The sequence below is a fragment of the Fukomys damarensis genome, unplaced genomic scaffold, assembly GCF_012274545.1.
Source record: "Fukomys damarensis isolate Sample0158 unplaced genomic scaffold, DMR_v1.0_HiC HiC_scaffold_14, whole genome shotgun sequence".
Lineage (NCBI taxonomy): Eukaryota > Metazoa > Chordata > Mammalia > Rodentia > Bathyergidae > Fukomys > Fukomys damarensis.
The window spans coordinates 2,441,027-2,468,714 of NW_022900926.1; the positions used below are offsets into that span (position 1 = coordinate 2,441,027).

Genomic DNA, 27,688 nt, shown 5'->3' on the forward strand with positions numbered 1-27,688 from the left:
TGTTTGACATACCACCTTACTTCTTCCTGCTCTATAGTATAAGGAACAGAGAAGAGGACATAGCTAGAACCCCTGCAGTGGATCCTGGCCTGCTGTGAGCCACTACTGTGCAAGGAAAATTAAAGAATAAAGACAGGAAATTAGACTTAGACTGAGGAAGCTGGGTCTTGCGACCTGATCAGTGCTGCTCTAGGCAACAAAAACAAAGGCCCCAAGCAGAGCATCCGGTATTTATTTAATATAATTATGGGAAGAAACAGGGAACTGGATATGCTTGGAAGGGGTGTAGTGAGATACTGCTGAACACTTGGTATGATAGTACCAAGCAAGGCTGTTAGGAAGTAAGCACTGCTTATCTTGCTTGGATAGAGCAAACAAATCCTGGGACCAGGTGCAATTAGCAAGTAATCCACAGGTCAGTGATAAGCCATAATTCAGGGGAAAGGATTTTAAGGGGGGTTCATGCTGATCTCAGCTGCACCTAACTCAGCAGAGCCCTGCCACTTCACAGACCAGGGCCTGGGTTTCCATGGCAGCCATTGGGAGAGGGGCACTACTCACCCAGTCAGACATCTGACCATTTGAACCATATAGAGCTTCTGACTCCTGGTATAAAACAATGTAGCCAAATTATGGAAAGCAAGAAGCAGGTGCCACTCATAGCCCACTATTACTGGACAGGGATATTATCTTTTACACTATAGCACAGAGTAGAATCAAAGTAATTCATTTTTAGCTTCATTTTCTGCTTGAGGCCAATATTAGACACAGTTCTGACTAATTAGATATAAATAATAATTGTTGCCACTACTCTTTTGCCCTTTGTATTTTTTATTACTGAGAAAAAGATACTGTGTTTGGAGTTATACAAGTTATCCTTGACCATGGTTATAAATTAACAAACTGCAGGTAGGTGTAATATGATACCTTCATATTGACATTAATAAATGGTGGTAGATCATAGAGCTGGAAATAAGTACTTTGGGGAGATATGATTTAAAAGCAGTACATTTGAAAAGTATTTTATTTTTATTTGATAGTAAATGCTATTTGAAGCAATATATTGTGAGGTGTGACCTCCAAAAATTTAGTTCATGCTTTAGCCACAGTAAATGTGGTTGAGTTATATTCTCAAATTATCTGACCAAAGATGTTATGAGGGCCTAAGATTAAGACTAGATAGTTGATTAATGAGCTTGGGAAGAGAAGATTTAGGGAAAATATGAGACCAACTTTGCATATTTAAAGACCACAACTGATTGGAGAAGGGGACTGATTGATTGATTGATTTGATACTGGGGATTGAACTCAGGATCTTTTGCTTGCGAGGCAGATGGCAGAACCACTGAGCTAAATCCTCAGCCCGAAGTGGACTTATTTTAATGGTGCCAAAGAACAAACCTAGAACTGGAATTTAGGAAATAGGAAAACTAAAATTTAGGAAATAGTTTATTGTGGAGTAGCAAAAAATAAAATAGATTGGCTGAATAGTCACATAGTTCCTAATTTAAAGTAAGTAGAGGTTAGAAATCCACTTGAAATTGATACCTTGAGAAAGTTAATGCATCTGGTAAGATTAGAAATGTATTCCCTAAGGTCCTTATCAATGGCTTTTAAATGCATTAATGTTTTTATAACATAAATCTAAGTATCTCGGAGAGTAATATTTGATCTTACAATTGTTTAAAATTAATCATATTGTAAATGTGGTAACAACTGTATCAACCAATTGTTCTACTTAGGTAGATACATATTTATTTTATTTTAAAAATCAGGATGAGTGCCCTCCCCTGCCAGCACCTTGCCACCATCTCCAGCGCCAGAGGGCCTGCTTGGCTGAGCACCACCATCTTCAGTGCCAGGAAGGTAGCCTGGCGGGCTCCCCTGAACCCCCGCAAGCTTCCCTCGTGCTTTCAGACCTCCTGATTGTGCCAGTCTTTGGACCTACTCTGTAGAAGCAGAGGTGCTCATAAAGGATATTTTCTGGCACTCTCAAGTTTGAACATCTTTAAAGAAGGGGTGGGGGAAACCTGTAGTAGAACTGAGTGGAGTTCACCGTTCAGGAGATCGGGGAACTCAGTCTGGGCCTTGCAGCCCGAGGTCAGTCTGCTTTGTGGGGTTCTGCCACCATCTAGCTGAGATCAGGGGTCTTGGTTCTGCACATGGCAGTGCATGTTGTATATTATGACAGCAGTGATATAGTCTGTAAGAGGCCCTTCAAACTCATTTTTTCTTTCTTTTTTTCATTCCACTCTGCAAATTCTTTTTTTTTTCTGTCCTCTTTCTCCAGCTCAGTCTCTTGCTCCACCATATTATCCCTCATCTCCCTTTTTGTTTCTGCTCTTGTCCTAACTCAGATTTCTTCTATTTTTTTTTCTCTTTTCTTTATGTTCTTTTCTTATGTCATTCTACCTCACTCAAGGGTTATCATACCTCTATTTTGCTTGTTCCTTTTGAATTTAACAGTTTCTTGATGATTGTCTTCTCATTCTACGTCTTCTGGCTTCATGTGAAACCTTCTCTAATTCTTTTAAACTTATTGAAAGAGACAAAAAAGGCCACTATATCCTTGTGAAGGGAACAATTCAAGAGGAAGAGATAACAAATAATTTATTTTTAATCTATTGAGTATGTTAGAAAGCACATATGCTCCTTTTCTCTTTTCTTTTTTCTTTTTCTTTCCCTGGTGCTGGGGATTAAACTCAGCACATTGTTCTGCCTAGGCAAGGGCAGCACTACTGAGCTAAATCTCAGGCTTTACAATTAGTATTTTTAAAATTTATCAACACATTAATCTTTATATGTTTATCTACCAAATTGATAAGTTATTTTGGTTCTCATTTTCTTTGCTTTTTTATTTGACAATTTATGAAATCTGTATATATGAATAGTATGAAAAGAATTAAGGTCCACCCGTCGTTCTCCTCTTTCATCTCTGCCTTCTGCAAACTTCCTTTTCTGTCACTACTTATTTGGTTGGAAATTTGTTAAGACAAATTTCGTTATGTTATCAATATATCTTTGTACCTATTTTCTACTGATAATGAATATTAATTTTAAGTACATTTTATTATAACTATACTTAAATAAATGCATAATAAATCATTAATATCATTCAGTATCTGGTACATATTACAAATTCTCCAACTGCCTCAAAGATGATATTTGTTTTTCTCAAATCATACAAATCACAAACATTACACACATCACTGCACTGTTTCATTATACCAAAATATATATTGTATTGTAGAAAATATGCATTGTGTATATGCGTGGGGGTATGTTTTTACACATATGTGTGCACTATTAAATCAGAAACATGGTCATGAATGTGGTAGGATTTTGCACAATTGGCATATCAATAGTTTCTCTGGCAACCTTATGATGTCTCTAAATTACATGCTTGATTTAATTCATAGTCATTTGGGAAGAATATTACATATGTATTGGTGTTAAATTGTATCACTATGCTTATAAAATATAATAAAATTAAGTATGGGATATAATAAAATAGAAACAGTAAAATCTGATCTTAAAATGTGAACTCTTTTACTTGTTTTTGGATTTCAAATATAAGTATATTTCTTTTCTGTGGGAAGTTTTGCTAGAAAATGTAAGTGGTACCATCAACAAGCATATGATATTTATCAATTAATAAAACCAAGGAGTTTATAAATCTTAAAATTTTGAGAGTTTCTCAACTATAATTTGTAAATACATTATTTCAAAAATATTATATGAAAAGAAAATGAGAAAGAACATATAATGTTTGAAGATCATATCAAACTAATAATGTATTTGGATTATCTATGTTGCATAAATTTTTGTTTATTTCATATCCTTTTTTGCTGTCATATATATGTATATTTGAAATTTTTATTAGTATCTTCATTCCTTGTTCTCATGTATGTTCGCAATCTTTAATTTAAAAAATCAGGAAGACACGATAAGATTCTCATTCCAATTTTTAAAATTTGTTATCTTCAGGAATAAAGATGCTTAAGGCTATGGGATATGTGTTAGACTTTCTGGGCTGTTAAATCCAGTCTGTTTGGTGGTTGTGCTTTAATGGCCAAGATTATGGGCTTATCCTTCAGCATGAACTTGATGAAGATTACACTGGAAACAAAACTCAGAAGGAAACATTTTTTGACAGCCTTTACCTTTGAGCACTGTCAGTGGGCCTGACAGTGCAGAAAGAGACACAGTTTAAGAGCCGAGCAGTGCCTTTCAGCATGAACTTGATGAAGATTACACTGGAAACAAAACTCAGAAGGAAACATTTTTTGACAGTCTTTACCTTTGAGCACTGTCAGTGGCCTGACAGTGCAGAAAGAGACACAGTTTAAGAGCCGAGCAGTGCTGGGTGCTCTGTTGGCTGAATTCCACCTGAGCTCACCCTGCTAGGAGACATCGGGGAGCTGAGGGATGCACGGCTCCAGAATCCATGGCCTCTGCAATCCCAAAGTCAAAATATTTTACCAAGTAGGTTTATTTCTTTGTGTTAAAAATGAAAATAGCTCCGAGGCCCTCTGGTGAGCTAGATTCAGGGTGTCAGTAGCCAGTGTGGTTGTGGAAACTGCAGCTCCCTGAAGCAGTGGCCCCTCTGCCGGAGTCCTTGCCTGGCAGCAGCAGGTGAATCACCACAATCTATTAGCATCCTGGAGTGGGCGGGTGACTGTATAGTTCCTGGGTCATTCCTGGGGGCCAAGCCTTGATGTGATGCATCGGCTGCAGCATCTTTGCGTCAGGGCCTCGGGATAGGTTCCTCCCAGGCCTGGAATGTGCTCTTCTGAGCTCCTCACCTGGCCGGCTTTATGATATCTTTTAAGGTTTTCATGAGGTTAACGTACTCTGTGACTTTGACCCTGTCTACTGCTCTTTACCTCTAAGTTCTGGAATCTTCTAAAATCCTATATGTCCCTCCCCTTCCTCTATCAGAGTGCTGATGTCTCTTAACACAGAAAAGCTGTTGCTGCCACTGCATTATGAGATTTTGGTTTCCAGGGTCAGAGCTTTCATCTCCAGGCCTAGCGCAGCAGCCAGCAGCCTGCACATTAGGTTTATTACATGTGTCCAAGCATAATTGGTGTACGGCCTAGAGGAACATAAAAAGAGACACAAGGATGTTCCAGAACAATCATCTCCTCTGCCCAACTGGTGCTGGGCTTTCTGAAAATTTGAGAAAATGCATGTTGAAATATTGAGGAATAAGGAATTATAATAGTCGCAATCCTTTCAAAGGATTCAAGAATAACATAGTAAATATAGTAAAATTACAACCATCATATAGTTATATGTCACTTAACAATGCGGGTATGCTCTGAGAAAGGTGTAATTACTCCATTCCATTGTTATGCAAACAATACATTATACTTAGGTAAGCCTGGGGGTGTGCACTACTGCACCCCAGGACTACATGGTTTGCTCACTGCCCCTGAGAAAAGCTGTTCAGCATATTAGTGACAGGCACTGTCTGCTTTGAAAGTGAGCATCAGAATATTTTAGCCAGGCCATTCTGAACTGTTGGATTCTAGGGAAATAGCCTCTCTGCTCACTTACTTAGTTTCAGGAAGATTTTTCCATTTCCACTGGAGAAGAATAAATATTTTCTTTATTGACTGATCAGCTATTAATTGGTGCCTACAGAGTAAATCATAACAATTTATCATCACTTGAGAGTAAAGTCTTGTCCCTTCTTCCTTTGTCAACCTAGAAAGCACCATCACCATTACATTTCCAGAAATATTTTCTTTTCCACTCTATGGGAAATTCTATGTCAGTTTTTAAATGCCGTTGTACATATTTTTAGTTCAACCTGCCTCTACATGACACTCATTGAGGATGGAAATGAGGGACAGCAAGAGGCTTATCTCCCTTTGCATGCTGAGTGTGCAATCATTTAAGGTGGAAACCATGCACCAATGGCCACAGTTAAACAGCAGCAGTCCATGCTGGGGGTTTACACCTGAGGGGAAGGTTATGGAAAGGTGGAGCCAGGTGCTGGCCTGTATCAAGAGAGGGTGAGCTGTCATAAGCCCCAGAGGAATCACACTTCCAAGGCTCCAGAGTAAATCTGTATTCATATCACCAAAGAGTGATGAGTGAGTTATGCTGAATTCTAAAACCAGTGAAGTGTCTTAGGTTTTCATTGTATAATATTGCCACCTTCATATTACGTAAAATGTTATATATAACAAATAAAATATCACATCCTTGGCCGGACATTGGATTTTCAGTTCACACCAGCTCTGCGGAGTTGCCATTGTTTGTGTTATACACTCAGGCAAGGGTTCCTTGAAGGCTTCGCAGTCTGTTGCTCCAGAGAAGTAAAACTTCAGAACTTTTTAACAGATGCACATAATTCCTCTGAGTTGTGATGAGCAACTGGCTTCTTTCCTTTTACAGAGAATAACCAACATTCAGTGTAAGATTTTTCTGGAGGCAGATGCACATTATTAATGTAATTATGAGTTTATTAATTTTGAATCTGCTCTGAAATAATTTTATATTTAATATATGTACTCATGAGTATGGAACATATTATGATTTATAAAGAATTAGTTTAAAATGTTAAATACTTTACCATGCTGGGACATCAGATTGGTTCGTGAACATGATCCACTATAACTCACTGTGCCAGAAGTACAGCTGAGGATCAAGGAGCTTTGAACTCCATCAGGTGGAATAGAAAACGGTAGAGCAAAATGTCACGTTACCGAGTGTCATGTCCTATGCTGAAAGTGACACCTTTGCTTTGAACTTACTCCTTATTTCCATTTCTTTCATCAATTAATCCCAATTCCTGACCCAAATAGTGCAGTTAATGCTAAATCTTGTCCATTCTCTCCCTTCATATCTTGTTTTCATTGTTCCAGATAAAGGCATCCTTACCTGGTCCACAGCCTTAGATTATATTTTCCTTTCCTTGATTGTAGAAGGATAGAATGGAAATAATGAGATATATAAATTAATGAAATAAATGTTAACACTGAAAGTAAATGACTCATATTTAGAAGACTTGGAAAATTTGAAGAATTTGGGAAAAACCATATGCTTTTAGAAGATGTATAGGAGAGATTCACCTTCTTTCTGAATTACTTCTTATGTGATTTTTATTAAATATGTAATTTATTTGGCCTCAGTGCTTGTCCTTAAGGTATATATATTTGTATAAAAGGTTAGAGTTCAGAATTTAGGATTGCAATTTAAACAAACTCAAGTGTAGACATCCAATATGAAAATGTACATCTATCATTTTTAAAGAAATGATCATCTCTCTCATTTCTTAAAATAAACCATAAAGTATATAAAATACATATACATCATGCATATCCTCTTCTATATAACAAAGAAACCAACAAACAGGCACATGTAATGCACAGACATTTTAAAAGCAAATTGCTTTTTCTGAGAAGCAAATTGCTGCTTGTCATTTTTGTATTAAAATATGATTTTTATATCTAAACAAACAATATCCTTCCTCTGAAGAGCTATCTCAAGTTCAAATTTAGTAGCAGGTTTTCTTCTTTATATATTTTCTTTCTTAGCTGAGTGTTATTTGTCCTGCTGTGCAACCTAAATTCCTGATGTTTCAAAATCAACCTATTCCTCTTGGTTCCTGTTTCTCCAAAATAAAACAAGTGCTAAGATAGAGGTTTGCCAAGGCTAAAATTAATTTACAGCCTGTATTTGCTTTCTCCTTCAGGAGTTATCTTGTGATGTCTGAGCAAAGCATTAGTGTGTGGTCTTGTGACATTTGCATTTGTTAGCATGCCATTATAGATAAATATAGTCTTTGCCTCTAGAGTGAAGTGAATGAAAAATAATGTAAGCTCCTGGGGTGGACCCGGTCAAGGCCTCAATCTAAGTTTCTTCCCAAAATTTGCCCCCTAACCCTAAGGTTCCTAGGAGAAAGATGCAATGTATGTATCTTGTGATTTTTGCTATCTCCAAAATCCTGTCATACTTGTGTGTCAAGTTGTTGAAACTTGTCACCATTAGCTGGCCGGGGAAAATGTCCTTCTCATCTGTTGTGTGGCATAAGGGGGCACGGTGGGCTACAGCTTGGCTTTAATTAAATTCATCCTCAGAGTCTAAGCCGGAGCGATGATGTAAAACTCATCCACCCGGAGCTTCAAAACTTCCATGACCAAGAACACTTGAGAAACTTCATGAATACTAAACCAGCACTACAAAGAATTTTAAACAATATCCTAGAAAAAGAAAATGAAGATCACAACACAAGGAGGCCCAACAGAGCAAATGAAATAGCCAAGGCAAGAAACTAAAAGGAGAGGACAAAAAATAAAAGAGTCAACCAAGGGACAATAACATGACAATAATAAGTCAGTACATATCAGTTATAACTATCAATGTCAATGGCCTCAATTCACCAATCAAGAGAAATAGATTGGCAGAAAGGATTCAGAAGCAAAATCCAACAATATGTTGTGTACAAGAAACACACCTAGTTTAAAAAGAAGCCCACAGACTGAGAGTGAAAGGATGGAAAACAATTCTACACATGACAGGAGCACAGAAAAAAGCAGGGGCAGCAATCTTATTCACAGACAAAGTAAATTTCAAACCAAAACTGATTAAGAGAAACAAAGAAGGCCACTATATTCTTGAAAAGGGAACAATTCAAGAGGAAGAAATGACAACCATAAACATATATGCACCAAATATAAATGCCCCCAACTATATAAACACAAATATTAAGTAACATGAAAAACCAAATAACCACTAATACAGTTGTAGTGGGGGATCTGAATACCCCACTATCAAAAATAGACAGATCATCTAGGCAAAAAATCAACAATGAAATACTAGAACTGAACCAAGCTTTTGAACGTATGGACTTATTAGACATCTATAGAGTGTTCCACCCCACAAAATCAAAATATATTTTCTTTTCAGATGCATATGGGTCATTCTCCAAGATAGATCACATACTAGCTCACAAAACAGGATTGAAGAAATGCAAAAGAATTGAAGTTATTCCCTGTATATTATCAGATCACAGTGCAATAAAGCTGGACATCAATAGCATAAGAAACGGTAGGAATTTCACAAACACATGGAAATTGAACAACACTCTCCTGAACAATCAATGGATCACAGAGGAAATTAAAGAAGAAATCAGACAGTTTTTACAAATAAATGAAAACTCCAATACAACATACAGGAATCTATGGGACATAATGAAAGCAGTTCTACATGGAAAATTCATAGCAATGAATGCCCACATTAGGAAAACAGAGCAAGCTCAAATAAACAAACTAATGATGACTCTTAGACTCCTAGAAAAACAAGAGCAAGAAAAATTCAAAGCTCAAACAAGAGAGGAAATTATAAAGATTACAGCAGAAATCAATGCAATGGAATCTAAGAAAATGGTACAAAAAATAAATGAATCAAAGAGTTGATTTTTTGAAAGAATAAATAAAATTGATAAACCCTTAGCAAACCTTATCAAAAAAAGGAAAGAAAAGGCTCAGATTCATGCAATCAGGAATGAAAAAGGCAAAGTGACAAGAGATCCCACAGAAATCCAGAGGATCATAAATACATACTATGAGAACCTGTACTCTAATAAAATGGAAAACACAGAAGAAATGGACAGATTTCTAGATACTTATGAATTACCAAAGTTGAATGAAGAAGATAAAAACATTTTAAACACCCCAATTACAATCAGTGAGATTGAAAATATAATTAAAAACTTACCAACAAAGAAGAGCCCAGGTCCTGATGGATTGATTCACTGCTGAATTTTACAAGACATTTAGAGAAGATCTACTGGCATTACTCTTCAGGCTTTTCAGTGAAATTGAAAGAGAAGCAATACTTCCAAATTCATTCCTGGAAGCAAATATCACTTTGATTCCCAAACCTGAGAAAGATGTAACTAAAAAAGAGAACTACAGGCCAATCTCCTTAATGAATACATGCAAAAATCCTCAATAAGACTCTAGCAAACAGAATACAGAGGATCATCAAGAAGATCATACATTCTTACCAAGTTGAATTTATTCCAGGGATGCAAGGATGTTTCAACATATGTAAATCAATTAATGTAATATACTATATTAACAAAGTCAAGGACAAGAACCACATGATCCTCTCGATAGATGCAGAAAAAGCATTTGACAAAATTCAACACCCATTCATGATAAAAACTCTGCAAAAAATTGGAATAGATGGTCTATGTCTCAATTTAATAAAGGCTATCTATGAAAAACCAACAGCCAACATCATATTAAATGGCTAAAAACTGAAAACCTTCACGTTAAAATCAGGAACAATACAAGGATGCCCATTATCACCACTCCTCTTTGATATAGTTCCGGAAACATTAGCCATAGCAATTAGACAAGAGAAAGAAATTAAAGCAATAAAGATAGGAAAGGAAGAAGTTAAACTGTCATTATTTGCTGATGATATGATACTTTACACTGAAGACCCAAAAAACTCCACCAAAAGACTTCTCGACTTAATTGACACTTTGGGCAGAGTAGCTGGATATAAGTTGAACACCCAAAAATCAATAGCCTTCTTGTACACAAATAACAGACTCACTGAGAGAGAAATTAGGGAAACAATTCCTTTCACAGTAGCACCCAAAAAATGAAGTATCTGGGAATCAACCTAACAAAAGAAGCAAAAGACCTCTACACTGAAAACTACAGAACTCTGAAGAAAGAGATCGAGGAGGATATAAGAAAATGGAAAGATGTCCCCTGCTCCTGGGTAGGAAGAATCAACATAGTGAAAATAGCCATACTACCAAAACTGCTATACCGATTCAGTGCAATGCCAATAGAAATCCCAACACTATACTTCACAGAACTAGAAAAAAGAATCCAAAAATTCATTTGGAAACATAAGAGACCTAGAATAGCAAAAGCCATCCTAGTCAATAGACACATGGCAGCGGGTATAACAATTCCCAATTTGAAATTATACTACAAAGCCACTGTGATAAAAACAGCATGGTACTGGCAAAGAAACAGACCTGAGGATCAGTAGAACAGATTGGAAGACACAAAAACAACTCCAAATGCACTCAGCTACCTCATCTTTGACAAAGGAGCTGCCAGTCCCCACTGGAGGAAAGATAGCCTCTTTAATACATGGTGTTGGAAAAACTGGATCTCAACCTGAAAAAGATTGAAACTAGACACTTATCTGTCACCATGCACTAAATTAAAATCCAGGTGGATTAAAGAACATAAAAACAAAAACACTACACTTACTGGAAGATAAGTTAGGCAGAACTCTGGAAGACATTGGCATAGGAAAAGACTTTATGAAGAAATCCTCAGTAGCATGGTAACTAGCAGAAAGAATCAACAACTGGGATTTCTTCTTATTAAACAGCTTCTGCACTGCAAAAGAAACCATCAGCAGAACTAAGAGACAACCTATAATGTGGGAAAAACTTTTTACCAGCTGCTCCTCAGACAAAGGACTATTATCTAAAATATATAAAGAGCTCAAAACAACCAGCCCCCCCAAATATAAAGATCCAAATTCTAAAATGGGCATCTGCAATGAACGGATATTTCTCAGACAAAGAAATAAAAACAGAAAGTAAATATATGAAAAAATGTTCCACATCACTGGTCATTGGAGAGATGCAGATGAAAACAACACTGAGATTCCACCTCACCCCACAAAGAATGGCTGCTATCAAGAAATCACACAATAGTCAATGTTGGAGCGGTTGTGGGGAGAAAGAAACCCTTCTCCATTGTTGGTGGGAGTGCAGACTGGTGCCATCACTATGGAAGCAATATGGAGATATCTCAAAGAACTAGGATTAGAGGTTCCATTTGACCCAAACATCCCTCTGTTGGGTATCTTTCCAAAAGAATTAAAAGAATCATACCACAGTGATATATGTGCATCCATGTTTACAGTGGCACAGTTTGTAATAGCAAAAACTTGTAAACAGCCCATCTGCCCTTCAGTTGGAAACTGGATAAAGAAGATGTGGTTTTGTATAAAATGGAATACTACTCAGCCATAAAGAATGAGAAAGTAGATTCATTCACAGGTAAATGGGTACATTTTGAGGATATACTCCTAAGTGACGTAAATAAGTCACACATATGCAAATACTGAATAGTATCTCTGGTGTGAAAAACTAAAATAGTACTCAAGATCCTAATGGGACACTTAGCAAATAGGAAGAAAAGGACCAAAGTTGTAGGGACAGTGAGAAGGATACGGAAGGGGGAACAAGGGAAAAGGAAAAAAATATGAGAAAATGTAAAAATGGAATTAAAGTATTTGAAGGTGGGGAGGGGATGAGGGGGTGAAGGGAGGGCAGTGACAAGGGGAAAAATGCGAACGAAGACCTGGCATGTAAAGGCACAAGATCTAAGTAATGAATGTAACTGTGCTGTCTACCTAGAATGTACCAATAAATTCAATTTAAAAGAAAAAAAAATTTCATCCTCAAGATAAATCACACATATCTTTTGATTCTTACTGAGCTTTTTGGTGCCTTTGGAGTCTCTGGCTTTTGCTTTCTTTTGATACATTTTTTTGGATATTTTTTACTGAGAAGTCACAGGGTCTTCTGGCTCTCTGTGGTTTTACTGTATGAACAAAACCTCCACATAAATCTAAGATTCCATCAAGAAGATTGATAGGAAAGGGCGCAGTTATCATATGTATTCTTAGAGGTGGGAGGACTTATTTTTCTTTCTCTTGGTCAGCAACTAACCATTTCTGCATGTTGGTGTTGAAAAGAACAAACGCTTGCCACGAATCTGTGTCTATTTAATGCTTTTCCCTTTCTCTGTCTTCCTTTGCCTTTTCTTTTGTTTAGCCTTGGACCTCTATTGAGAACACAATCATCTCAAGGAGCCTGCAAGTTCCTTTCATATCTGTCAGGGCTGGGGAAACATTACCGTAGCCATTTCTCTTCTAAATAGAACCTCCTGAAATAACCTGGGCAGGATCTGTGTGGATGGAAGCTCATTTGTTTTAATTACACAGCCAGTGAAAGGGAAGTCCTAACATGTTCTTTATGTATTGCTTTGCATTTATAAATGAGAACCTCACCTTATGCAGATCCTTTTGGATTTCAACTACAAAGTGATAATGTCCTGTTTTGTCCATCTTTTTCTCCTATAGATCACATCCAGTCTCTGCTGGCAAAGATAATTTAATTCTTACCTCTTTCTCAAAGTGTCCGTAACTCTACTAGTAGCCAGTGTCATTTTAGCCTGTAATTTTCCAGTCCTAATTAAAACAGTTAAGCACCCACAGCCGTGTTCAGGCAAATCTAAGAAAACTACAGAACAGTTCACAGAGAGCAGGGAAGTTTGTACGTCTCCATGCTCCTCCAGGTGGGTATGCCGCACTTCACCAGCAGAGACGGCCCCTGGGCTCAGAAGCCAGTGCGGCAGATGCGCAGATGGGCTTTGGAAGCTGGCAGCTAAAGGAAGAGCGGGGCCACCGGAGGCCAGGATGGGCTGCTTCCCTCATCCTTTCCCCCACACTGAGACCCTTCACCGCTCACCGGGAGCCCCGATTTTCAGGACAACTCATTGTGTCTTATGTATCGCCTCATTTATAATCACCCTCACCAGTTACGGATTTCAGGAGACTCACGCTCTGGTCATTTGAGCAAGAATTCTCCGGGAATGTGGACAGACCCCATTTTTTCAGAACCAGGGAGAGTACTTGGCATGGCTGAGCTCTGGGCAGAGACTTGCTGAGAAATCACTGCAAGCCAGCATTTGCAGTGCACAGCTGTGCTCAGAGGAGCCTCCCGACTGCTTCTGCAGGCAGCCTTGGGCAGCTCCTTGCTTTGCTGTCACCCCTCCTGTCACCTGTAGCAGCACAATGGGCTCCTGCAATCTGGGGACCCCCAAGCCCTTCCTTTTCCCCTGGCCTGAGTCCTGTTTTCTGATCTGACTTTTCAGGTTAGTTTATCTGAATCCTTCAGCCAGAAGCCTTCACAGATGTTCTGGAAAATTCTTACAGTGTGATAATAAACTTTGGTGCTTAACCCACTAATTTAGAAACTACAGACAATATATTTTCTGAGTAATAGAGGCTATATTTTAAACATGTAATCTGCAAGAGACAGCAGCAGCATTGACGTTAATCCACTATTCAATATTTACTGAATGCAGTCTGTGTCACAGCCCTATGTTAAGTGCTTTACATTCATTATCTTGTTTGCACTCCAGAGAAACTCCATCAGATAAAGAAATTGTGGTCACTGAGATCACGGCACATGCTCAAGATGACATAAATAGAAAGTGTGAGAGGTGGAGTTGGCGGCTCGGTCACCTGACTAAAGGCCCAGTGTGCCCGGCATCCGCTATGCCAGTCCACTCAACCCGTGTCTGCCTTGACCGGCAGCATTGTTTGCAAGTCCTGGGCCTTTTACAGCCAATCACCCATGCTTTCATTTGACTGGCTACGTCCCCACGTGACGTTCAGCAGTGGTTCCGAGTGCAAATGTTCATGTCATCAGGGTAATTCGCAAACTTCTTGCCACCTGCTGGTCTGATATCTCTGTATAGAAAAAAATTGCTTTTAAAATGAATGAGAGGAAAAATTAGATTGCATTCATCTTGGCAATGATTTATCCTGAGAAAAGACTAAGTCACCTCTGTCCAAAATGTTACTTGTGGCAGAGTAAACCACTGAATATCGCACTGCTTCCTAAAATCAAGGAAAAGTCCATATTGACTTTCTTACTTTTTAACACCAAGTTTGAGGAGGAAGGTTTTCTTCTTTTTTATGTCAGTGGACATGAACAATCTGAGTAGTATTTACTGACTTACAGCATTATTTATACAACGGGCTATTAGAGCCAAGGATTATAGGGAGAATAAAATAGCAACTCTTCTAGAAAGTTGTCTAGGAAACCTCAGCAGAGAGGACACAGAAATTAAAGCATCCAAATCCAACAGGGGGCTGTGCTTTAAGACTTCAGAGACACTAAAGGATTTCTGAAGCAGAGCAGTGACTTTCTAAATCTGATGTTTCTATTAGTTGTAACTTTCTTTAAATAGTCCCCTACTTAATTTTATCTCTTCTGCATGAGCGCTGATTCAGTGACAGCTTCCTCAGCCCACACAGGTCCACTTAGGCTTGCTGCGGGACACAGCTGCGGGAGCCAGTGGGCTTCCCCCAGGACCCAGAGCTGCTTTCGGTAGTTACTTTTCCATGAATAAGTCACTGCACACCGGGAACATCACACAGGGTTCGTAAAGGCATCTTTCACGCTTGCAAAGGAGTCTAAGTCAAGGACGGGGGAGCAAGTCCAGCGGCCACGTGGGACCCTCGCTGAACCAAACCCGCACCCATGAACTCCACCTCTCCACAGACCCCACACGCCCTCCAGACTTTTCCTTCCATCTCTTGGCAGTTTGCCCTCTGACTGCGGTAGAGAGCCCATATCCTACTAAACGTGTTCATTTCACTCTCGTTGTTGGGTTTGTATAGTATTTTAACAAAAGATGGGAGAGAAAATGCAGTCATGTTGATAATGTCTCCAGATCATTGTTGGGTGCCCTGGGGGTTCAGTGAGGGTCCAGGGAGTTGTGCTCTTCCTGCTTCTTGTCTTTCATTCACTCAGCAGTCAGCCAACGAGTCGGCTGGGGGCACACATTTGTATGCTGGGAACTGCTGAAGGTGCCAAGGATGAAGAGGTAAAGAAGGGGCCACTGGCCACTCCTTGGAGAAACCTGAAGTTTGCTGGCTGGCTGGATGCTCTGGGAAATATTAGTTAGCTCTCTGGCCTTCAGTTCCTTCACCGATGAGAAATTTTATATAAGGAATGGCCTGACTCTGACTCCGGGACCTGGTTAGGTATTATACTAGGGTATGGCAGACTCGGACCTAGAGTGTGATTTTGCTTTTAAATGGACACACAGTCTTTTCCCACAAAGACTTCTCACTCCTAGCCTGTGTCCTTCTGAAGAGAGATGAGGCTTCTGTTACTATTGTACGTGGCTTTGATTCTAGGGCTATCTTTCAAATATTAACTGAAATTCCACCTTTTTCACTTTTATGTTTCCTCACTGATCACCATTATTTGCTTAAGGCTCAGGCATAGAAGTAGCCTTAATTTTCTTATGAAAAAAGAAGTTTGGCATAGTAATGGAATTCAAGAGCACCTAAGAGAGCTCAGGCCGGGCATTTTTAACCATTCTTCCATCTAACTGTAGAAGTACAGCAGTTTTCCCGGGTCACATAAAGGCTGAAGTCAAGATTTGTACCCGATGGTCAGTCTGTGCTTATAACCAGCATTTTATAATCAGGTGACAAAAGGCACCCAAAGGTGAGAAAATTTTGGGAGCATTGGGCTGCTACCCAGTTTGCCCAGGACTGTGCTGGTGTCAGCATGAATCTTGCACTCTGGGGACCCGCAGTCCCTGGCAATGGGAGAAAAGACCTTGGGTATTCAGCCTGGAAACAATGGAACACGTCAAAGACTGTACATCCTGTGAGGCTGAGAAAAGCTTTAAAGATAACTTACAGAAATGTGTAGGACGTTGAGATTTTTTTGAAATAAAATGGTTTGTTTTAGTGGTGAAATTAGTAAAGTGGTAAAATCAGCAAAAATGCCCTCATACAGACCCTTCATTTCAGTCTATCAAGAAATCTTAAAAGAATTTTAAAGTGTCAAAGAAAAATTAACATCAGAACACTGGCAGAGCATTACCAAAATATCAAAAATACTTTCAAATACATTCAAAGGAAATTCGATTAGAAGTAACACACGAAGAAAGAGAAAGAAAATACATTTCAAAGGTAGATTTATTAATTGTGGCCCTATTTGCATTTGTCAGATATTTAAATGAGTAATTAGCATTATAAAGTTATATCTCTGAAAATTGCCTTGAAATTACCAATTTTAAATAATAGCTGGCATTTTCAAGTTTTAGTGTTTGGTTTAGAGAATTGATTTCTAATAATTGCTCTTTTGAGTGCCTTATTGACTTCCTGGTAACTCAGTCTGTTCTCATCCTTCTGAACCATGAGCAACACTTTTCAGAGCTTATCTCTGGGCCCCTAAAACTCTGCCTTTCACAGATTTCAGGGCACCTCGCTTTCCGGATATCCTCACATCTCCAAGCTAAATTCAATCTTAGATCAAAACACCACATTGCACCCTTTAAGGGATACAACTGTGACTTGGCAATTAATATAATAATATTAATCATTAAATCTAGATCTTCTCATTTCATTTTCCTTCTTTCCCATCAATAAGGTTCTAAACACACAAGTGTCCCAAAGCCCAAACTCCTGGATCTCTTCATTGTTTTTTTTACACTGACTTTTGTGGTCATCTCTCCCAGTTTACTCTCTTTAAAGAATCACTTCTGTACTACAATCACCCATATTTTTCTTCCAGGCCGAACTTCTTTCCCAATCTCATTCTTGTGTTCCAACTTCTTAGTCAACATCTCGACTTACATGTTTAATAAAGGTCTGGAGATGTAGCTCCGGACAGAAACCCTGGGTTCAGTCTCCAGTGCCAGCAGTAAAAACGGTCTTCAACCTAATATGTCTAACACAGAGCCCAGATTTCCACCCCAATCTCACTCCTCCTGCAGGGTGTCTGTCCTCCAACCATGCAGAGGTCAGCAGCTGCTTTCCTCTGCTTCCTTAAACCGGAAACCCCGAATCACTTCTGCCAGCAAACTGTCCATTCGCCCTGGCCCCCAACCGCCTATGCCAGAAACCTCCAACTCTGACCCCTCGATCACTGCAAATCCGCCTGCTGTGGTATTTTGATCTGTCTCTGATAATGACAAACAAATTGATTCTTTGAAGAGATGTGAAGTCCCATCACTATTTTCCAAATCTTTTCCCTCATAGTCAGGGAAAAGGGAAATGCATCACAGCAGCCTAACGCGGGGGGAACCTGCACTTCCTTATGCTCTCCTCTGTTTCTACTCCCTAGCTGCCTAGGTTGAGCTCCTGCCTCAGGGCTGGGACACTCTCTTCACTCTTCCAACTGTCTTCCCTTAGACCTCTCCACAATCCTGCTGGCTTTATTTACTTTTTCACACTAGTCTTGCATCCTGACAACTTTATTTAAAATTATACGCACATATTTCCTCACTGCCAACACTGTCTACCTTTCCCACTTTACTTTGCTCATGGCTTTATACCCATAGTCCAAACATAACCATTAATAGTGGCACACTGTGTTATGATTTTACCAAAATAGCGTGCTCTACCAAAACAGTGTGCTAGATGTGTCCAGAGAAATGAGTCACAGGACACTGGACTCTGGCCCTGTTCTGTCATTAGCAGTCAGGCCAGTCCATATGCCATGTTTAGATTAGTCAGCTTTCTGATGCCGGAACAAACAACCTGGCATCCATAACTTACAAGAGAAAAGGTTGGTTTCAGCTCCTGGTTTCAGAGTTGAGCATCCTTGATCAGCTGATTCCAAGGCAGAGCCATCACAGTGGAAGGAATGGCAGAGGAAAGCTGTTTGTTTCATGGCAGCAGGAAGCAGAGGGTAGGAAGAAGCCAGAGAGAGAAGGGGTGGGAAGTATATTCCCTTCCAAAGCTTGCCCCAGCACCCACCTCCTCCACCTGGGCCTCACCTCCTGGGGTGCGTTCAGCTATGGTCTCTTCTGTGAGTTAACACTGATGAGTTGGTGTCCTTGTCATCCAAGCTCCTTTTCCAGATTTCTACCTGAGAGTCACACTTTCCCCACTTTGAAGGTGTGTTGAGATCACGCACAGAGCGGGTCTAGGCAGCAAGTACTGGTTTAGCAAGTACTTCCCTTTCAGCCACTCCCATCCATGTGGGTAGTGTTACTTGGGTGCACAACATTCAGCATAGCCCTGCAATGCTGAGCACTCCATGCTCATGAGGAGCACACTGGCTATCTGACCATCAATTCTGAAGACTTCCACCTTCAATGAAGGTGGTTTTTAAATGGAAATTGACACGTTTTACTTTAACGGACATCTCAAATTTCCTTAGTGATCTCCTTGGAACCAACACCACACTGGTGACTGGTTAGTCAGCTAGCTTTTCCTGGCCTTATTACATGACCATGTGGCCAGTGTATTGGATAGCACCCTTAGGTTGGTGAAAAAAAAGCTAATTGTAGGGACAAACAGCACTCAATTCAGTCCACCAAGCTAATTTCCTGTAATTTATTCAATCAGAACAATAGCCTTGCAAGCAATGGTGCTGTCAGTTCACCTTGCAACTGAATGAGAAAGAGCCATTCACGGACACCACCCAAGTAGCAAGATGGTCTGGGGGCTTCTTGTGGGTTCCAAAGAGGGTCACCCAAGAAGGGTTTCTCTGCTCTTCAGTATGTCACTGTGTCCTTTTGGGACATGAACCGTCATTTTTTTCTCTATCGGGGCATTTCCCTGCCATCACTCAAGGTACTCAGCTCATTATACTGTTTAGGACTATTTTATATCCTTCACTGTAGAGACAATGTCCATCAAGGGTGATATCCAGTTACTGTCTCTGAAAGGGTCCTATTTGTTCTGAATCCTGGTGTCTACGGCTGGGTCATTCTCATAAGATTTCATCATACTCTCCATCTCAGCTCCACTCAGACAATCATACAGGTAATCTGTCTAGAACTGTGCCCCAGCTTTTCTTCTATGCTGCCTGAGACGAATGACTCCTATGAGCTCGGGTGATCTAATTGATTTCTACTTTGTACGTTAATTAACACGGCCCACAGGATAGATTTTCAGGCCTTCTGTTTTACAATAGTAGGTAGAGGAAGCATTCTCCAGTAAGACACAACATAGTACTTTCATCCTGTGATCACCCTCCAGCCTCAGTCCTGTTATAGATTGTGGAAAAGATGACGGTACCACCTCACATAGAACCTGGCTGGCTCTCACCCTATGGCCCCTCTCCTTGTGTTCTGTGTCCTCTCGGTTTGACTGTAGCCCTGACTCTAGTCTCGTGGTGAGTTTCGCGTCACAGTGTTTCCCAGACCACAGAGCCCAAGCAGCGACCCCGCTCTGGCCCTGGACATTTGTTCCTGAAACTGTGTCAGTCTTGGAAATGGTTACATTGCTTGTGGGATCATCACCCAGATGACTCACAGTCCTACTTTCTTGGATTCCTGCAAAGTCAGGAGAATTCAAAAGATTTGTCTCCTTCTATACTGGGGGCCTTCAGGATCCCATTGCTCATAGAGAAAACAATTTCAGGAAAGTGATGCATAAAAAAACCATTTGCAATAGAAGTGAAAGTTCAAAGATGAAATCCCCATAGCCTTGAAAAGGAGAATAAAGATGCGCCCCACGCAGGAACCTAATAAGCCCAGTAGTGTAAACATTGCCGGGCATAACATGGGCTAGGACTCATGATATCAACAGGAGCGAGAAGTGGGGTCGGAGCTGAGCAAGGAGGGGCAGCACTGGGAGGGAGAGGGAAGGGAACTAAAACAAAAAGGAAGAAACTTGCTATAATAAGTACCTGAAGGAGAATAAAGATGCGCCCCACGCAGGAACCTAATAAGCCCAGTAGTGTAAACATTGCCGGGCATAACATGGGCTAGGACTCATGATATCAACAGGAGCGAGAAGTGGGGTCGGAGCTGAGCAAGGAGGGGCAGCACTGGGAGGGAGAGGGAAGGGAACTAAAACAAAAAGGAAGAAACTTGCTATAATAAGTACCTGTGACCATGCCTCTAGACAACTGCAAACCACATGAACTGTAAACATGTACAAACAAACTTTTTAAAAATTAAAAAATAATAAAACAAAAAAATGTGATTCCTGCCCAAGGTCACACAGAAACCCAAACACGCAGTTGCACCCCAAACTCACCGAGTGAGCCCAGCCCTGGCTCCTGGGCCCAGCTCCAGCCACAGCAGGACTGTTCTCCACCCGCTCCTCCGGAGCCACCTCCTCCGTGCTCTCAGCAACACACTTGCGTGAAATTAAGCAAAGAGCATGATAAAAGATGGACACAGGAAAGCAAGGAGACAGCGTCCTGTGCTGCTTCTCAGGAGGCCCAAATTCCTGGGCAGTGTATGGCTTCCTACAGGATAGGTGGGTCTGGGCCCTTGGCTTAGCCTTAGTGCTCCTGCATTTTGTAAATTCGAGGTTTACTCAACACTGAGTGTTGAGCATGCAGACACTTTGTAGGTGGAATTTATTTTACCTTTAAATTAAAAATTTAATTGTACCATTTATGGGGTAGAGTGTGATAATCACAAACATGTTGTACAGTGCATTATGAGCAACTCAAAGTAGTTGACATTTTCCTCTTGTTAAGCCTTTAAACAATTTTTACTTAAGGTGCAATGATTTATGGGGTACAGATTTCTGGGGTAGAGTATGATATTCCAGTACCTGTCCCTGTTTTAAAGGGAAATGTCTGAAGAGCTCACAGGAAATCTTCCAAGAGTCAGCAGAGGGGTGCTGAATACTGAGAGTTCTGGGAAGCCCTTGCTCCAAGCTGAGGTGTGAGCTTAGCAGGGGAAGGCTGCTCCGTCAGCAGAGAGCCACAGCCAGGGACAGGGAGAAACCGTGGCCCAGCGGTCCTCCCACCAGTACCCTGAGAGCTGGGGTCCTCCTTCCCCAGCGTGGTACCCCAGCACATACCGCAGAGCCCCAGAAAAACCCACAAATCAAAAGTCATGTACATTCAAGAAAGAGCACGAGAACAGAGTTGTCAAGGAGACAAACAGTCAGAATCCATCGGCATTCTTGACATAGTAGCCTGACATTAAGAAATGCTGAATGTTGGTTCTGTGAAACTCAAGTGCAAGAAATTAAGCAAAGCGCACAATGAAAGGCAGACAGCAGGAAAGCAGGGATGGATCTTTCTCGAACGGGAAGAGTGTCAAGAGATGGAGAGAGGCAAGAGGAGGGAAGGGAAAGGGAGGAAAACAGGAACGATGTGCTAGGCGTACTCACCAGCTCTGCACAAGGGCTGCAAACATGCAAACTTACTAATAAATTAGATATAAAACAACCAGGCTCACAGCAATGAAACACTGACCTGCAGGCTTCTGGCCTGACGATACGGTCCAGCTCTCTGTAAGCTTCTTTCTTACGGATTGCAAATGGTATGTGTTTTACACGAGGTGTAATGTTTGCTTGATATTAAATGCAGCACTGCAGAGGACGAACGGCTGGGGGATTCTTGAGAAAGTCCTTTTAGTTTTGTTTCAAACTTCAGAGGGAAATGTTAATTTTGTGGAACATTAGGAAACTTGACTGATAAGATATATTTTCCCTTGTTATATACGGACCTAACCATACAACATTGCTGTTGTACCACGTGCATAGTGATTAATTCTTGGCAGTTTCATATCGCCCTATTGATAAATTTGAGATTTGGGTAGCTACTAATTTTTTCCAGCTTGACTAAGGGTGACTGACAGGTATAAGGCACATACACTACAGGTGTACCAGGCAATGACTGGATCCATGGACACACTGTGAATTAATTACCATCGTCTTGCTGTTTATTGCCTCACAGAGCTTCCCTTTTTGTATATGAAAGCTCTCAAGATTCACTCTGGAGTACCTGCTAGTGTTTGAAAATCATGTAAGTTTCCAATATCTGGAGAATAATACAACATTTTTGCAAAGACTGAAAGTTTTATCTGGAAAAAAGGCAAATTCACTGGGATTTTGGCAGAAGTCTGCCCAGACCAGGGGCATGTAGGTGACAGGGAACCCCATCTGCAAGCCCCCCAAGGGCATCCCTGGAATGGCATCCCAGGCTGGCATATACTTTGCAGTAACTGCTGCCCACGGCTTTAAAGTACGGCACGCAGTAGAGGCAGCCATTAGGGCTTCTCAACTCCTCTCGCGCCAAGCATGGAATGTAAGTCTAAAGACAGTGCATATTTTCCTGTAAGTGTTTTACACACTTATAAAATACATATGTAAAAAAGGCAGAATGAGTAAGAAGGAACAAAATATCTCTTCTAATTATGTTTGTGGTTTGTATTGTGTGATCATAATGAAAGCATCTCATCTCACCTACTACTGTAAGAGGAAACAGAAAAGAAGGGGACTCTAGGATGAACTTTCCCACTCCCGATCCTGTACCCTAGCACGAATGCCAGGCAAACTCTGCAGGTGGTGAGCACACTCACTGAAGCCCTGATGTCACAGGAATCTAGTTTTTATACTTAGTGAAATTGTTCCTATAGCTGTCCTGACGTAGACAATTTGTAATCTGTTTAGTAGCTTTACGACTGAGTGTAATTTTGAAGTGTGTCGGGAGGCTGGCAGAATTCCCATGGGACAAGACTGGGAGGCTCCTCTGGATCTCAGCTGAGTCACACCTCACACCTCGGCGCTGTGCAGTGAGATGTTCCTGTTTCTCAGAAGTCAGGGCTCCGTGACGAAAGATCGCCTTCCCTTAGTCCCCAACTTCTTGAAATCACTGACGTTTCTCAGATCTTTGAGAAGGACTTCATTTATGTGAAGGGACCGCCGGCTCTCTCTGTGTTTCACTGTGACACTGGCGTGGTAGTAAGTGCTTGGCGGAGGTGGCCCGATGCTCCACTGATCCCCAGACACACATCCCTCCTGTTGAGGGAAAGGATCTCTACCCTCAGTCTGTTCCCACTGTGGTCTTACAGGTCATGGTGGAAGGGGCCATGTAGGTGGCCTGGTCCTCAAGAGAACTTAGGTTTCTCCACTCCCGATGGCACCTACTGGCTTGAGACCCTGCCTGTTTCCTTTCTGAGCATTTCTGAGCATAGTATAAACAGCATTTCGCTTCCAAGCAGAATCACAAGGCAGTCCTTCTGAGACTGTACTAAATGGCAATTAAATTCAATACACAAGGCAACAGTGTCACACTCGAGTGATGACGTCATAAACAGCCATGGTGAGTCTGTACAAGTGCAGAGAGAGCACATCCTGAGGGAAGGAGGTAGCAATTTACTGGCAGGCTATGTGACACTGCAAGAATTAATCGTTTCAGACCTATGGCAGCAGCAATTTAGTGCAACATATAATGAGAGGAAATCATTTTAGCCAGTCAACTTTGCAGGTGTCCCATGTAATTAATATTTATTTTAAAAGAAATTGTTAGCCAATGATCTCAATCATGTTACTGAGTAGTGTCCTTTTCAATTGATCTAAAATGTTTTTATTTTCCTTATATTCTATTTTAGGAATCTATTCTGTACCATTTTTCTCATTGTATTCATTTTTCTTCACCTGTTGTGATAATTGCAATGTACATGTTAAGCTGTATTTTCGCAACAATATTCTAGAAAATTAGTCTGTCCTTCTGCAGAATTGCCAGGAACCCTATGCTCTCAGTTTCTGTCAGTTTCGGGTTGATCTTATTTGTAACTTAAAGTTCTAGGTCGTTATTTAAATAACTTTGGTTTAATTCTTATCACCAAAGTATTGGTAAAGAGTTTTCACCAAATTCTTGTACCACCTGCATATGATTTACATCAGATTTTTTGTTAGAAATGTCTGTCTGCTTTGCTTTTAGAGTTAATCCATTTGTGGTAGTATTTCTAGTTTCCTCTACCTGAAAGCAACACTTTTACCGGGAACGTGAGTCTGGATGAAAAACCATTTTCTGTAGAAGACTTGAATGATGGTTCTTTTTCATTCTCATTCATCGTGGCAGGGACTGCTTAACTGGCCCCTTGGATTATGTGTTTTTGTGTATGTGATATTTTATCGCCTTCCCTCTGGAAGCTTCTCTTTGTCTTCACAGTTGTTCTCTTTTTGAGGTGCATTTTTAAATCTTATTCTGCTTCTGAACTTTAGGCTTTCTTAGTCCTGAATATTATATTTCTACGTTTCTGGGAAATTTTTCTCTGTTGCCTTTGAACATCACCTCTCCCACCTTCTCCCTGCTTTCTCCTGCAGGTCTTTTCAGATAATGTTGGAACTTCTATTTCAAAGAAGAACACTGAAGAACAGTGTAAACATATGACCTGCAGACACAATTTATCCACTCTGTGCAATGTTTGAAAATTATTGATTTGGTATTTTAAATTGACCATTTTCAGCTAACACAGATGCTTGGCGTATTCGGCAAATTGGAAGATGTGGCAAACTGAACTTGCAATCCTAACTGAAAGACGTTCTCGGAGAGTGAGTGTAGCTCTGCTCTGAGTGGGGACGCATCCCAGGCGCCACCACCGCTGCGGTCTTCCTCCAGGTGGAGCTGTTCCGCGTGACCACGCTTGTGCCGCTGTTTAAAACCAGAGAGATACTTTCTAATTGTGTGTCTTTCAAAGTGTCCACAAGAAAATGAGAAGGCTCAACTTAGCAGACATAAACTTTCCACATGATCACAATGTTCCCCAAATGTCTGCTGAACAGGTACACCAGAAAGTATAAAATGAAGGTTAGCCTAAGGGTCATCACTTGTCTTTTGAAATACGCATGATGAAAAATTTTAATGAGCTGCAATATTGACTAAAGTTTCCACAGTTTTAATTTCTGAATGAATATAAAGTAAATTGTATGGTTATGCTACTAAGAAGCAAAAAAAAAAAGCCCATATTGTATTTTTATTGCCGATGCTATTTTAGAAGAGTATGTGATGTAACAGAAATTAAAAGTTCCAAACAGAAACAAACACTGAAAATATGTCACAATACAAAATTAAAAGGCTGATAATTTAGCAGTTATGCTAGAAAAAATTAAATTTTGTGGCAGTATTTCTTGTAGTTGCTGATAATGCGATGATGGGTAACGTCAGACACTGAGATGTGGATATTCATCGTTAGGAGGCATATTGTGGGGGATTCTGGGGCTCAGACCTTGCTACTGAGTTAACACCACTCAAACCAATAAAAAATTTTTATGTCTGAATAATACTTGAAGGTGGTGCATTTGGCATGTACAAAACTACTGATTTTTTTAGACAGTTGAGAAAAGTTTAATGGGAGTTGTCAGGATTAGTAGGTATATTACCAGATGATTGTTAATAGTCACTGTTAGACTTTTTAATAAAATTAAATACAAAGTAGTATCATTTTCCAGAGATAAAGAATGCATGTTTTATATTCTATTATCATCCAGAAACAGTCTTGCCAAAAGAGCATTAAAAATAGAAGACAGCACCCTCAAACACCCCTCCGTGCACTAAGCCCGTTTCCGGGTAGCAGTCAGGCCCTGGGCCCGGGCTCCATGCTTCACCGAGCTCTGGCCGCCCTCGGAGCCCATCTTCGGGCGCTGGGCCTTCGTTCATCCACTCCGGTACCCGAGGGCCAAGCCGCCGCGTGCCCCAGAGCCTCGGGACCTGCTGCCCTCCCTGTCTACAAAGCAGCCACAGAGCCTGCTCGGTGAGCCTCAGAGATCAGCGAGACGGCAGAGGGGAAGGCGCGCAGGAGGGGAAGCTGGTGTGGAAAGGACTGAGACGTGCTGCGTATCACTCCACGAGGAACGCAGCCATCACACACGAGACGCGCTAATAAAAATAAAAACTTGCAAAAGATTGAAAGAAGATCTTTGCTAAGATGCTTCCTTTTCGGTAATGTCTGTGCTGGCTGGTGATTTTAACAAGAACACCTGGTCCCCTGTCTCCCTTTGCCACTCCTGCGTTCTGTATCCGTTTGTTATGTTTTGTTCTGCGTTCGTCCCCAGAGACTAGGAGATCGGAACACAAAAGGCCCTCAATACCTGTTCGAGGGGTAACGACAGGAATGAAGTTTTTTATACATTCAGTCCCAGCGCTAAGTAATTGATTGCATGCACTGTATTCTGGTCTGGAAATTATTGGGTTTGGCAAGAATGCAGAAGCAAGGACATTTTTAGCTATTGCGAGAAATTGAGGGCTGGGGGTTTATCTCAGTGGTTCTGCCGCCTGCCTTGCAAGCACAAGGACCCGAGTTCGATCCCCGGTGCCAAAAAAATAAATAAAATAAAATAAATTGAAACGTATTTGTATTGCCAAAAGCTAAGCCCTCGTGAGCTCGAGGGCACATCCTGCTATATGTGGCCGAGCTTTCCGGCTCACTTTATCACACACAGGTGAAATATTCCTCCAAATAAGATTTCTCAGTACATGTGCACACAAATAGGTACTCGTATAAACATGAAAATTAGGGGCTAGAGGTTTAGCACAGTGGCGCCACCACCTGCCTCGCAAGTGCAAGGTTCTGAGTTCCATCCCTGGCACACACACAGACACACACACATCAAAGTTGATTTTCTTGTTCCCAGTAAATGAATGCATTTGGGAAACTCATTGGACTAATTTTGTTTAGGATCTTTATATTCTCAAATGAACTCAATTTCTTTTTTCTAATTGAGTTTATTGGTACAATCTATGTATACAATGCAGTTACATTCATCATTGGGATTCTGTACCTTTACATAATAGGTCTTGATTCTCATTTTTCCCCTTGTCCCTGCCCTCCCTTCACCCCCTCCTCCCCTTCCCATTTACAAACATTTTATTTCCATTTTTTCAGTTTCTCAAATTTTTTTCCTCTCCCTTATTACCTTTTCCCCACCCTTCCCACTTTCCCTACACCTTTAGCCCTTTACTTCCTATTTCACATTATTAATTATCTCATTAGGATCCTGTGTACTATTATAGTTTTCACACCAAAGAAACTATTCGGTATTTCAGTTAAAGAAATCTCTTTATGAACATTAAAAATAGGGAACCCTAAAATAAAACCAAAAAGGAAAGTAAAAGAGAAAAGGCAATGATGTAACATTAAAATAATCCTTAATTCTG

The 27,688-nt window shown here is 40.5% G+C and overlaps 1 long non-coding RNA gene across 1 annotated transcript; it reads left to right on the forward strand.

The window, feature by feature from the left end:
- Nucleotides 1-23,883: 23,883 nt before the first annotated feature.
- LOC104876750 lies at nucleotides 23,884-26,407 on the forward strand. Its single transcript, XR_784399.1, has 3 exons — nucleotides 23,884-24,025; nucleotides 25,002-25,317; nucleotides 26,023-26,407. It is a non-coding gene; the product is annotated as an uncharacterized LOC104876750 (long non-coding RNA).
- Nucleotides 26,408-27,688: the final 1,281 nt, after the last annotated feature.